Source organism: Crinia signifera, chromosome 2 (assembly GCF_055691185.1).
Source record: "Crinia signifera chromosome 2, ASM5569118v1, whole genome shotgun sequence".
NCBI lineage: Eukaryota > Metazoa > Chordata > Amphibia > Anura > Myobatrachidae > Crinia > Crinia signifera.
Window position 1 is genome coordinate 128,851,398 of NC_139218.1, and position 15,146 is coordinate 128,866,543.

The 15,146-nt window shown below is 45.5% G+C and overlaps 1 pseudogene; it reads left to right on the top strand.

Moving 5' to 3' along the window:
• The first annotated feature begins 311 nt into the window (after nucleotides 1–311).
• LOC146061822 (5S ribosomal RNA) lies at nucleotides 312–430 on the top strand (annotated as a pseudogene).
• Nucleotides 431–15,146: the final 14,716 nt, after the last annotated feature.

Here is a 15,146-nt window from a genome sequence, read left to right on the forward strand (position 1 = left end):
GTAACAAAAACCATGTGTATATGTTACTAACTAAATTGTGAGACACACACTGGAACTTGAGCCGCACTAACAACCAGGTCTTAGCAAATTTATCACCCAATACCAAATTAGCGTATCCAGCTTTTTTTACCTTGTTACCTGCTGCGAATAATTGAACCTCAAATTGTATGCATACGATACCAGGGTCACTGGTGGGATACATATACAATCCCTTGTTTTTCTGTCCCAAATTATTGGGGTAAACTTCCAGTATTTCGGATGATATCTAGCAGTTAACCTGAGCTGTTGGGCCGTGACGCAACTCATAATAAGTATACCACCATACCTCACTGGTGTGCCCAAACCCGTCTCGAACTTGGAAGCCAAGCAGTGAAGGGCCAGGGCAGTATCCAGGTGGGTGACCCCTGGAGAAGTCCAGGTGTGGTACTATACCTAGGTATCCTAGTCAACAGACTAACAGCACAGGAGCCGCCTACTGCTCGATAATAAAATAAAAAATTTTTTTTGTTTGCCAATACAGGCAATAATTGCAATTATTTTTAGCTCACTGATAGAGCCACCCAGTAACGTGGGGTTACTGAACCCCAATCTGTGTAACAGTTTGGGGCAACTAACTCATTTTTGCCACCTTTGGTCACTCTGGTTATTATACCTCTGATGACTACATGCAACAAATGATAAATTATACGTGTGGTAAACTTTAAAATTTGATATATGCATCAGTAATTATCATTCATTAGTACCACACAACAAAAACAACCAGGAGACTCAGAACCATATTTATTGTATTCATGCGCCATGCCACTGTATCTTAACAAGTCCACATTAAAAGTTATATTTTAAAAACGTAAAAATATACATCACATTTTCAAAGAGTGCGCCCAAAAAGCGTTTACTTTCCTTTGTTTTGCTCCTTGCAAACACAAAACAAACCCACCCTCAGTTATTGTTACTGAACGCTGGGCGCACCACCAACCATATAACCACCAGTATTTTTGGCTATGTGGTTTCTATGTTGGTTACAATAAATTGGCTAAAATAGTATCACTCAAATTAATAGTTTCAGCTGTGCGGGCCCTTTCCCACTCTTTCCTAGGAAACAAAATAAGTCTGGTCAAGTTACAGACAGTTAGAAGATGTGAACAAAAAACTTTTCAAAATCTCTTTGGCTGTGTTTTCTAGCACGGCGCCTATCGGGTCCCATTGCAACTTAAGGTATGCGATGGGACCCGACTGACCCGATTTCGGGCTTTATTTGAGGTTTCCTGACAAATGTAAAATCTGGTCCATCATATGCCATTATAATGGCATACGATGCGACCGACCCGATTTTACATTGTAAGCATTGTATGTAATGTTAAATTCCTATGTAAAATCGGGTCCATTGTATGCCATTATAATGGCATACAATGCCACCAATGCGATGGACCCGATTTTACATAGGAACCTATGTTAAATGGCCCCCCATACCCAATTTTTGATTGTATACCCACCCTAATGATAAATTATATGTCAAATGCCCCCCCCATTGTTAACGCCACCCCACGATGAACGCCAACCCGAAGCGTGGCAAGCGCAGCGAGCCCGCGAGGGGCGGCGGTATGCATCCTCCGACCTTTTCATACCCCCACTATCCACGTTGGCGTGGAGGTGACTTTATATAGTGTGGCGAGCGCAGCAATCCACCGAGCCCGAAGCGTGTCGAGCGTAGCGAGCCCCGCGAGGGGACGCGTAATACCTGTGAAGTAATTTGCGTGCACTCGCCACACTTCAGGCTCGGTGGCTCGATGCGCTCGCCACACTATATAGGATCAACTCCACGCCGACGTGGATAGTGGGGGTATGAAAAGGTCGGAGTACGTGTACCGCCGCCCCTCGTGCGCTCGCTGCGCTTCCGGTTGGCGTTCATCGTGGGGTCTGGGGGGCATTTTACATTGGGTCCAATGTAAAAATCGGGTCGGTCGCATCGCATCGCATGCGATTTGGTTGCGACCCGATGGCTTACAATTAAAATCGGTGGCCCCATGCTAGGAAACAAGTACCATCTCTTTAACTTGAATTGATGTTAACATAACATTAACCATAAAGGAAGTAAAAAAAATATAACAAACATCATTGCTTCAGGAAATATATATATATGTATATATATTTTTTTTAAATATCTGAATACTCACAGTATTATACAGTACTGTATGTCCAAAGAATGCTGTAACAGTATTGGGCTGGCTTTTTTAGGTGTTCTTTTTTTATTATTATTATTATTATTATTATTTGGCCTGATCTGGCCTTTATGTTCTTGAGATTATTAATGTTTTGCACTTTGTGGTGAACCACCATTATTTGTTCTCATAATGTTTTCTTTTTGTGGTAGACTTGGATACTCATATGCCTATATAACCTTCGGAGAGTATTCTTACTTGCAAGTGCACACCCTAGACACCAATCCCTGCTAATACTAATACTACTACTACTAATAATAATAATAATAATAAACTCTACAATTAAACAGAGCAAAAATGAAGTGCTTGGTGTAATTTTTGGACAAAACTATATGGGCTTGCCCGCCCTGTCCAGGTCACTTGAAGATCAGTTTTAGGGGTTAGTTTGAACCACAGGGGCCCTGTTTTTTTTGTGGAAAGGTTACCTTGGGGCATCACATTGTAATATTAAATTTAGCACTTTCTAAGCACATAATTATTTTACTATCTATGTAAAATCTTCTAACATTAACACTGACCCATGTAACAACCTGGAGTAGAGCTTGTAAATTCAATAAAGTGTCAGTCCATTTTGTAATCCATATGATGCTTGCAAAAACATTCTAGCAGGTGTTAGCTTACCCAGTGAGGGTCTTCCAGCAGATTTCCCATTGGCGGCGCCATATAGAGTGCACTGCGTGGCATATGGCGGGGTCAGAATACTCACACTCAACTAGTTTTGCCTAGTTGCAGCTTCTTCAGGATGATTTATTTATATTATTTATTAAGTTTCTGGTACTTGTGTATTTTGGCGGCGCCCATCGCATCGCATACCATAACACATACGATGGTATGCGATACGACGCGATATCGTACGATAGTGCACGATGGCATACAATTTTGAAATTGTATGCCATTGTACATGGCATACGATGCCATAGGATGCGATGCGATGCGATTAAACATTGTATAAGCACCCTAATGGGTGCTTATACTATGTTAAGCACCCAAATGGGTGCTTACAATGTTAAATGCACCCCCACGCCACCCCCCACTATAAACGTGAACCCGAAGCGTGGCGAGCGCAGCGAGCCCGCGAGGGGCGGCGGTACGCGTCCTACGACCTTTTCATACCCCCACTATCCACGTCGGCGTGGAGTTGAGAATAGAATAGTGTGGCGAGCGCAGCGAGCCACCGAGCCCGAAGCGTGGCGAGCCCCGCGAGGGGACGCGGATACCTTCATAGGTAAACGCGTCCCCTCGCGGGCTTCACAGGTGTCCGCGTCGCCACGGACACCTGTGAAGCCCGCGAGGGGACGCGTATAACTGTGAAGGTATCCGCGTCCCCTCGCGGGGCTCGCTGCGCTCGCCACGCTTCGGGCTCGGTGGCTCGCTGCGCTCGCCACACTATTCTATTCTCAACTCCACGCCGACGTGGATAGTGGGGGTATGAAAAGGTCGTAGGACGCGTACCGCCGCCCCTCGCGGTCTCGCTGCGCTCGCCATGCTTCGGGTTCACGTTTATAGTGGGGGGTGGCGTGGGGGTGCATTTAACATTGTTAGCACCCATTTGGGTGCTCAAAAGCACCCTTTAGGGTGCTTATACGATTTTTGGTCGTATAGGGGGTCAAAATCGCGTCGCATCGCATCGCATGCCATCGGGTGCATGGCATGCGATGCGATGCGATCTGTTCGTCGTACGACGGACATCGGGGGCGCCGCCAAAATACACAAGTACCAAGTTTCTTGCACACATATTCCGCAGCGCTTTACAAAGAATAATTGAACATTCACATCAGTCCCTGCCCCAGTGGACCTTACAATCTATATTCCCTACCACATATACACACAGGGTTTATTTGTTTGGAGCCAATTAGCCTACCAGAATATACAAACTCCACACAGTTAGGGCCATGGTGGGAATCAAACCCATGACCTCAGTGTTCTGAGGCAGTAATGCTAACCATTACACCATCCGTACAGATCATGATGAGGTGTTAGGCATCACTGCCACCTGTGCTCTGTGTCCCTGAGTGCTCCTTTTCCGTCTCTTGCTGGAGGCTCAGGTACAGGGGCTAGCTGCAGACATCGGCTTCCGGGCAGGCAGCGAGAAAGAGTCGGGGACATTGCTAGGCAATGCCCCAACTTCCTCAATGTGATTTACAATGGGGAAGCATCGGTGACGGTGCTAGGCATCGCCCCAAACTTCTTCCCAGCTGATTGGCAGCACAGAGACACAGGCACCCACGCCTGGTAGGTGGGGTGTTTTGAAATATAAGCCAGCTTCTCAGGCAATATGGCGCCGGTTATAGCATCCTGAGCCCAAGCCTTAGTTGGTCCCTCAGTCTGCGTGTTCCTGGTCCCATCCCTGGTTCATGCTACTGCATTCCAGCTCTCTGCCTGCTTGCAGTGCATATCTCCTGTTCTGGTCTACTATTCCATCCTTCAGATAAGTCAGGAGATATTTGCTTTTGCCTTTTATTAGTATTCTGGTGTTATCTTTTGCACTGTTGCATTTCATTTTATATTTCTTTGACACGTTACCATCGTGTGTATTGTTACATACACTATATTTGTCTTTTGGGATTGTGTCCCTGGTAAGATCTTTGTGCATTGTTGCATTTGTCTGCTCATATAGAAGGTGTGTGCATTCCATCTGCTAGTTTCCATCTTGCGGCAGTTTGGGCCTTATTCTAGTTCACTCTTTCTGACAAAATCTTTCTTAGATGGCCAAAACCATGTGCACTGCAGGTGGGGCAGATGTAACTTGTGCAGAGAGAATTAGATTTGGGTGGGGTTTTACTTCAATGTGAGATCTATATTGTAGTGTAAAAATAAAGCAGCCAGTATTTACCCTGCACAGAAACAAAATAACTCACCCAAATCTAATTCTCTCTGCACATTTTACATCTCCCCCCGCAGTGCACATGGTTTTGTCCATCTAAGAAGGATTTTGTCAGAAAGAGTGAACTAGAATAAGGCCCTTTGCCTCCTGCAGCAGCCTTGTCACCAGTAAGACCTGGCGGCACTGGGGTAGGGTTGGAACTAATCTACCCAGTAGCGCACGCAGGGGGGGGGGGGTTCTGAGTACCCAGAAACCCCCCAGGAGTCTAAGGGCCCTAGGCTGAAAGCTGGGTACAAGAATTTTAAAAATCGGCCTTTGGGAACTGGAGATATCTGACTTCAAAGCAGTGGTCCCCATCCAGGCCTGTTAATTGCTCTTCCCAGTCAGATATTTCAGGTTCTGTCTGACTTAGAGTTTTTCTGAGGGTATATTCCAAAAGCTGGGACTGTCTTCCTTTGATGAACACTAGTAGCTTGTCTCTACTACCAAAATCAGAGATATCAGCCTTCCAGCAGCTGGTTACTGCTCCAGCTTCACACATGTGGTATGTAGTTTTATATACTCGTTGGCAGATTGCTCTGCCTCCTGAACTCTGATCCTCTAGTTCCTAATACTATTTGGTAAGGGGGATTCTCTAGTTTTTAATTCTATTAAAATCTAAGAAATCTATCTCCGGGAACTTGAGATATCTGCAGTCAAGCAAGCTGTCCTCCCATCAGAAAATTATGAATAATAAGCTCACTCCACTATACACCCCTCCTCTGCATATTAAACATCCTCTTCCACCCTGGAAGTTACGTATCAGGGCCCCTTCATTCAGCCCAATGCTCCCTTCTCCCACCTCATCTCCCACCATCTGTGCAGTAAAGGGGTAATTAGTGGAAATTACTGATCCAGGCCCTACATGCAGAGCAGTTGATATAATGCCCCCTACCACCCGTGGGACAGCAAAGCTTCCCACACACCTACCGCTGGAGGATCGGTAGGGGCCCCAATACATTGCTATGCCCAGGGGCCTACACTGCTTTTGACGCCCCTGTATGTATATATATATATATATATATATATATATATATATATATGTATGTATGTATGTCTATATATATATATATATATATATATATATATAATTTTTTTAATTATTATTATTATTATTATTATTATTATTATTATTATTTATATACATTTGTTCTATCTATAATACTTTAACTGACCAGGCATATACTGGGTCACCTAAGTGTCCATCTCCATGCTTTGCCCCCACAAACGTTAAGCTTAAGCCTTAGTTCACAGGAGGCAAACAGGACAGTAGGGTGCCCACAACAAGGTGCCTGTGCACCTACTTCCTAATATGAGGTATCCAGTTCCTCTGCGTGACGTTTCTTAAGCTGGGTACACATATGTACAATTTCATTTTTCTTGCGACCGTTCGATCGACCGAATACACGTTCGGCCGTCCGAAACATACGACCGATCTGCGCGTACACATATGTACAATTTTACTTGCGACGTCCGATGTACTCCCGTCCAAACAATCGCAAGAAAAAGATTGTACCACCGTACACACTCTCCCGTTCTGGCTATTCGCACGCTAAAAATGCACACAACATTATCATAATGGGCTGGATTAAAAGAGCATACCAAAACGAGGCGTGATCACAGAACAAAGAATCGTTCGTGTAGTACAGTGAATAGAGCCGTGACTATTCAGATCATTGCTAGCTGTACAGGATATACGTACGTATGTTCGTCTATCGGTGCATTTGGGCCTTTTTAATTATGAGCTTGAGGAGAAGGAAGGCTCGTGCGTGCATTTTGGCTGCTATGGCCATTAGATTGCAGGCTATTAAAAAAAGAAAAAGGACCAAGAATCGGAGCTGCTGGACCAGAGACTGGCTTCTGAGGAGAGACACCTTCTCCCACATGCCATTGCTACAGGAGATACGGGAGAACAATCCTGATGACTTCAGGAATTATCTCTGTATGGATGACGCTACCTTCATGGAGCTGCTGACACTGGTTACCCCTTTTTAATAGAAAGAGAGGACACCTATTTCAGGAGGCCTATTTCTGCAGAGCAGAGACTGGTGGCAATGCTGCGTTACCTGGCAACAGGCAGGACCCTTGCCGACCTGAGATTCACCACCGCAATATCATCTCAAGCGCTGGGGCTGATAATACCAGACACCTGTGATGCCATCGTCCAAGTTCTACAGGACAAATACATGAAGGTAAATATGGAAATTACATACATGTCCCCCATATGTATAGCTGTGCACATACCTGTACCCTATATGTATATCTTTACAATGCCTGTTAATTTAAACTTTTACACCAGTGGGTGGGGGGTCATTTTGATAAGGCGGGTAATAGCTTTGAGGCTGCAATGGGGGAGGGCTGATGGGTCTAAAATCAACCCAACAGATTATTAATACGCATATACTTTTATATTGCAGTTTCCATCGTCCAAGGAGGAGTGGCAAATTATTGCACGTGATTTCCGTGATCTTTGGAATTTCCCTAATTGTGGTGGAGCTATCGATGGCAAACACGTCAGAATCATGCCCCCTGCAAAGAGTGGATCTTTTTATTATAACTATAAGGGGTTCTTCAGCATTGTTCTAATGGCCATCGCTAATGCCCGATACGAGTTTGTATTTGTGGACATTGGGAAAAATGGTAGAGTTTCAGATGGAGGAGCCCTGGAGAATACATTTTTCCATGACAAACTGAAAATAAATGAACTGAATCTGCCAGAGCGGACTGAAAATGAGCACGGTTTGAACTTTGTTTTTGTGGCGGATGAGGCCTTTGCATTGCACCCTAATGTCCTTAAACCCTACCCACAAAGGGCACTGAACAGGGAACTATCGCCTGTCACGTGCCAGGCGAGTGGTTGAAAATGCGTTTGGGATTCTGAGTAATAAATTCAGAATTTTTCACAGTGCCATCAATCTGCGCCTAGATAAGATTGACAAAGTGGTGCTGGCCTGTTGTGTGCTGCACAACTACATGCGCAGAAAAGCGGTGCACACACAACAACTGGGGGCTACAGTGGACGAAAGCCAAGTTGTTGACGAGCCTATTGGTCTGACAGCTTTGGAAAATAATTTAAACACCAGAAATGCATCAACGCAAGCAAAGTTGTCAAGAGACGAGTACTTGAATTATTTCAATGGTGTTGGGGCTGTGGAGTGGCAGAATGACATGATTGCTTAAAAATGTACGTTTTTGTCATTGGAAATATATTGTTTTTTGGTGTGTACAAATCAATATTTTGCCAATAAAATTTGTATACTCACAGTGCCGCACAAGTTGTCCTCCGCGTCTTCTTGCAGCAAGGAGGAGGAGGTGGAGGCGATAGCCTGGTCTTGGGGCAGATTACTGACCGAATCACGGCAAGTGAGTGGTAGTACTCAGGTGCCAGGCATTCCTGGAGGGCACAATGCCACGACACCTGGAGTGCAGACTGTACCCAGTACTGGTGTTTATGTACTAGCAAGTAGTGGCTCCACCACACCTATTTCTATGCCAATTTCTCCTGGTACTTTTGTACAATCTCCAGGAGCAATACATGAAGGTAAATATTGAAACAACATACATGTACCCCATATGTATATCTGTGCCCTATAGTCACCCTGCATGGTAAATGATATTTTCACACGGACACCAACTAGATTAGATAATTTTTAATTTTTATATAAATTATTAACTTATAAACTTATAACAAATATAACATAAATAACAAGGAAATAAATAATAAAGAAATACTTAAACATAAAAATATTTAAACTATATTATTAAAACAAATATGCAATTAAATCAACTATATAAAATATTTACATCTGGTGGTAAACTTGTCCCACCCCATAATCCCCTGTATCCATAAGTGGTTGTGAGGGAGATGGACTTTCCACTACACACTGGAAGGGGCCACCAGGTGGACCTGGTGGGAGTGTATTAGCCGACGTTGCCGGTTGGTGCTGCCTTTGCCCGGTTGGTGGCTGGAAATGTTGGTACTGCGGATATTGCCCCGGGTGAAATACCGGTTGTTGGGGTATAGGGGCAGGGCTGATGGGTTGAAATTCAACCCTAGGCAGAGGGGTGTCATCGGTGAGCCGTGTGTGCCGGGACAGAGTCCCCACACGGGCCCGGTACAACGTTTCATAGAATATCCGCTCTACCTCCACCCTTGTAGCCGGGTCTAACTTTCGCAAATTGTCAGCCAATACACTCCCCACCCGGTCCGCATCATCTTCCTCCATGGTCATCAATCTGTTAGCAGACTCCAGGATCTTGGTGGTTGCCACGTCCGCAGCATCTGGAGTCTGCCTCGGCCTTTTGCGCCCTCTTCTTGATGGTGCTTCTGCTTGAGGTTGAGCGCTGGTGGTGGCGGTTGGTGTGGGGGTGGAGCAGAGGGCCGGTGAAGGCAGCTGTGATGCCACCTCCAGCGATGCAGAAGATTCCTCCTCGGCAAATAGCGATGGCTGTAACAAAACAAGATGTAACAATGATGTATCACTATCGATTTTTAAGACTTCCATATATTTTTATATCTACGCAGAAGAACGCAGCCCACACACCACCATGTTGCTGCCATGGATGAAAGTGAGCTAGTTGAAGAGGCGTTAGGACTGGCATCTCTGGAAACTAATTATTTAGATACCAGAAATACCAAATACTAATTTAAATACCAGAAATGCATCTATGCGTGCAAAATTAACCAGGGATGAATACATGCAGTATTTTATTGGTGTTGGCGCTGTGGATTGGCAGAATGATATTATTTCGTTAATTTTACACCACAAAAAAAAATAGAATAATCCGCGCCAGAAAGACTTCAACAGTGTAGATAACAGGGATTACCAATCCCAACCAAAAGTTCCAAATACAAAAAATGTGGTAAATGCACTTGCGATGTCTGAATATTGATCACTGTGTTCTCAGGCGGATAAGAGTATACCTCCACCACTGAGAAGAACCAGAATTAGGGCCACAGAGAAGGTCAAATTGACGATGTATAACCAAAAGGGGGGGTATCGCCCCCTGCAACTGACCTCTCTGTTGTGCCCAACAGAGAGGTCAGTTGCAGGGGGCGATACCCCCCCTTTTAATTTTACATGTTCACAATTTTTATACTGTACTTGTTGTTATATTTATCTGGTTTAAAAAAAAATATTTAAAATAAAATCCATCTACTTACTGTGCCGCAAATGGTGTCATCAGAAACCTCTTGGTTGCACGAGGAGGTGGAGGGGGCAGGCTGGTCCCTTGCAGTGTTGCTGACCGATTCCCTGGGCAGCTCCTGGTCCACCGTAAAGGCCAGCAGGTCGTAGTACCACAGCCTGGGCACATAGACTTGGTCTGCCCCTGCCCCAGACCGCTTTGAGGACTCCACCTTATTTAGTTCTTTTTTAAAAACGGTCCTCATATTAGCAATCCGAGTCCGGACCCACTCTACATTTGCTGTGGGGTAGTATGTCTGGCTCACCCTCACCAGCTCCTCCAGAGCAGATAGCCTCTTCTGCCGATTGGAATGGTCTCTGGATTTGGTGTTCCAGAGACAATTCTGATCCCTGTAGGCCTCAATGAAGTCCTTCATAAATTCGACATTTTTTTCTGCCATGGTTGAATTTCTGTTCCAAAAAATACAATAAAAAGGCATATTATTTTCTTGATACACAAAGCACACCATAAAACATTTAATGTACAGGTGTTCAGTCTGTGGGCCACTAGATATACTGTAGCTATAGTACAGGAGTTGAAACTCTGTGGGACATAGGATACACTGTCACTACAAGCCCCAGCATACCCATGGGCCACAGATTGAAGTCCCTGTCATAGAAAACTCCACATTTTGTTTTAATACTCACCGAAATAAATGTCGATATACAGTCCGGAAAATTCGCAGCGCAGCTCCGATCACTCGAACAGCAACGACGGAATATTCTTTCGTGCTGAACGTGGCTTGAAACCCAGTGATTGGATGAGCGCAGGAATCTCCGCCCCACTCACGTGCTTGGCGTCACACAGACACGGGACATCGAGGAGCCATGTCGGAGGGTCTGGCGCCACCGCATATGGGGGAGACCAGTACAGCACCTTTGTTTCCCAATTCAGCACTGATAACAACAGATAAAGAAATCGCTGACAGACAGGACAACAAGGAGAAAAAAGTGACGCGCGCCTCCGCCATGTCATCTGCAGAGGTGGAACTGATGGTAAAAATGCTGGATAGAAGTGTAATAACCAGAACATGTGGTAATTGATATATAATAACTTTAAAAAACGAACTGTAATCCCTCATAGAGGAAATAATATATTAGACTCTCACAGAGAGTGACTTGAATAACAGATGCTGTTATGTGACATGGTACACCCCTCAATGGTGACATATTAGACTGGTTGGAATGTATAACAAATGCATAAGGACTTCAGACTATCCCAATCCTCCTGCGCTGCAGGGGAAAACCTTGAGGGGACATTATGGTGGCAATTGAGTATTAATAAAGTTGGGGTGCTCGAGCCCCAGGAATGCGTGCCCATGGCAGACTGTGGGGGCCGCGTGGATGATCTTATAAAAGCTCCAACCGTTAACGGAAGAAACGAACATTGCCCAGGAGAAGGGAGTGATAGCAGAAGCTGCGCAGCAGTGGATAGCGGTGCTGGGGGAAACTTAGTGACGGCGGAGCTGCGCAGCAGTGGAAACAGAGGTGCACACATACCGGAGAGTCCCGACCTGCTGTCAGCCGGCGGCCGCCCCGAAAGTGTATACGGAGCCAGTGTCAGAAGAGGGAAGCCTGCGTCAGAGGACAGCGTCGGCGCCGAAAAGCCCAGGACTGCACTCCGGTGATCGGGTGTCCATCTCCAACCTCAGGGACACTGATCCGCCGGGCGGCGTGACACCGCCCGCTGGGCGGACCCGGAGCTGCGGACGCCAATAATAGGTGAGCTGGGCAGGAGAAGGCCGGCGCTGGGCGTGAACGCTGCGAGCCGCAAAAGGAGTGCTGGGCGGTCCTGGAGCAGCAAGTGTTGGAGAACATGGGCGGTCCTGGGCGGCACCTTAAGCCCCGGCAAGAGTGAGTCTGATAGCAGAAGGCAGGCTGTGGACAGCAGAGAGGCGCGGCTAGATTCCCGGCAAGTAATTGGGCCCAGCTGTCCTGGAGAGGGTGGTAACGGCGGCTAGGTCTAGTAAAAAAAGGAGCAGGCCAACTGTCAGCATAGGACGCAGCAAGGAGGCGGAGAGAAAGTGTTAGACAGACACCTGCCCGTGCTGCAGCGAAAACAGACTATAGTGAATGCAGTATAGGCGCAACAGGGAGATAGTAACCCCGCATTCAACGGACAGCTATGGTCCCCTAATTGGTTAGCATACTTCTCAAAACAGTTTTGGACATTGTGTGGCAACCTATGTTCAATAACCTTTGACCAGTCTCCATAATAGCAGCCATAATACAGCCACCTGTACAGACAAGATTGCCAGATCTTTGAGCACAGACCAGACAGAGCCTGTTAACAGTGTGAGGAATCAGCCAAGCCTGGTTCAGGTTATAAGAGGGAGCATGTTCATTATAATGCAGAGACAGTAAAGAGTTTAACCTGAGGAAATATATTTATTTATAGTCGCATTCCAGCTGCTACGAAAGGATACTCGGCATATGTTGAACTAGAACTGAACTCAGGGACATATTGCCAAAAGCTTCGAGAGGAGAATATCAGCACACTTGCCTGTAATAAAGTTCCATACGCCATCAGGAACAAATAGCACTTGATCTGAAAGGGAAATTAGGCAGGATCAAGCAGAGTATTACAAAGTTGGATTACAAATAAGAGAAGGAACAAGATACATACTTCTTCAGTTGTCCCCAGTAAGGATTAGGGACGTGTCATACTGTCACACAGGATTATACATTGTATTGAGAATGCTCTAGTCTTCAAAGGGGAGTAATTGAGGGCCCCAGAAACATTGTAGTAAATTAGAATTGGACTAAGTTAAGACTTTTTGCCTATACATATGAAACTCCTTTTGGGACTTGCAGTATATGGTTCTGTAAAGAAGTATGGTGTAATACCGTGTAATGTTTTAGAGTTAAGTTTGACGTATTACCTTAGAGTTGGTAGTGTATTTGACGTGTTAGTGATTTAAATAAGCATCTAGTTAGGAGCACAGCAGTTTAATTAACATATCTACAAAAGCAACTCCACGGGGTTGCCAGTATAAATTAATTGTACATGACGTTGATAGCGGTAACCATTTACCATTGTATGATTCTACAAAAGGTGAAAGTTTACCCATATGTTTGTATGCTGTAAATTTGCTAACCAGCATTTGTTCGGAAAATAAAACTAATATACTTACCAATACTGAAACAGTTTTTGAGAGGATTCTGCGAAGAAGAGATAATCTGCAAAACAGAAAGGAACAGAGCATTACAATAGAATCCCAGTTTATTACAAAGAAAATTTCATGGCGTCACGAACAGGATTCGAATAGTTAATTGTGCGCAAGGGGAAAACAAAAAGAAAAAAAAATGTCTCAGGAACAAGCGTCAGCTTCTGGAGCACAAGGAGACGGCGTACCTAACGAAAATGTTGCTGGCCCGACGATGATAACTTCACCCATCACAATGCCCTACTATTATGGAGCTCCGTGGATGCCCACATATTCAGGCAAAGTGCGACTATCTGGCACCACCACCTTTAAGGACTTCAAATCCCAATTACAAGCGATGTTTACCATCCACCCATTGAAGGAGGAGCAGAAGGTCCAAATGCCCCGACAGTGTATACGGAGCCAGTGTCAGAAGAGGGAAGCCTGCGTCAGAGGACAGCGTCGGCGCCGAAAAGCCCAGGACTGCTCTCCGGTGATCGGGTGTCCATCTCCAACCTCAGGGACACTGATCCGCCGGGCGGCGTGACACCGCCCGCTGGGCGGACCCGGAGCTGCGGACGCCAATAATAGGTGAGCTGGGCAGGAGAAGGCCGGCGCTGGGCGTGAACGCTGCGAGCCGCAAAAGGAGTGCTGGGCGGTCCTGGAGCAGCAAGTGTTGGAGAACATGGGCGGTCCTGGGCGGCACCTTAAGCCCCGGCAAGAGTGAGTCTGATAGCAGAAGGCAGGCTGTGGACAGCAGGGAGGCGCGGCTAGATTCCCGGCAAGTAATTGGGCCCAGCTGTCCTGGAGAGGGTGGTAACGGCGGCTAGGTCTAGTAAAAAAAGGAGCAGGCCAACTGTCAGCATAGGACGCAGCAAGGAGGCGGAGAGAAAGTGTTAGACAGACACCTGCCCGTGCTGCAGCGAAAACAGACTATAGTGAATGCAGTATAGGCGCAACAGGGAGATAGTAACCCCGCATTCAACGGACAGCTATGGTCCCCTAATTGGTTAGCATACTTCTCAAAACAGTTTTGGACATTGTGTGGCAACCTATGTTCAATAACCTTTGACCAGTCTCCATAATAGCAGCCATAATACAGCCACCTGTACAGACAAGATTGCCAGATCTTTGAGCACAGACCAGACAGAGCCTGTTAACAGTGTGAGGAATCAGCCAAGCCTGGTTCAGGTTATAAGAGGGAGCATGTTCATTATAATGCAGAGACAGTAAAGAGTTTAACCTGAGGAAATATATTTATTTATAGTCGCATTCCAGCTGCTACGAAAGGATACTCGGCATATGTTGAACTAGAACTGAACTCAGGGACATATTGCCAAAAGCTTCGAGAGGAGAATATCAGCACACTTGCCTGTAATAAAGTTCCATACGCCATCAGGAACAAATAGCACTTGATCTGAAAGGGAAATTAGGCAGGATCAAGCAGAGTATTACAAAGTTGGATTACAAATAAGAGAAGGAACAAGATACATACTTCTTCAGTTGTCCCCAGTAAGGATTAGGGACGTGTCATACTGTCACACAGGATTATACATTGTATTGAGAATGCTCTAGTCTTCAAAGGGGAGTAATTGAGGGCCCCAGAAACATTGTAGTAAATTAGAATTGGACTAAGTTAAGACTTTTTGCCTATACATATGAAACTCCTTTTGGGACTTGCAGTATATGGTTCTGTAAAGAAGTATGGTGTAATACCGTGTAATGTTTTAGA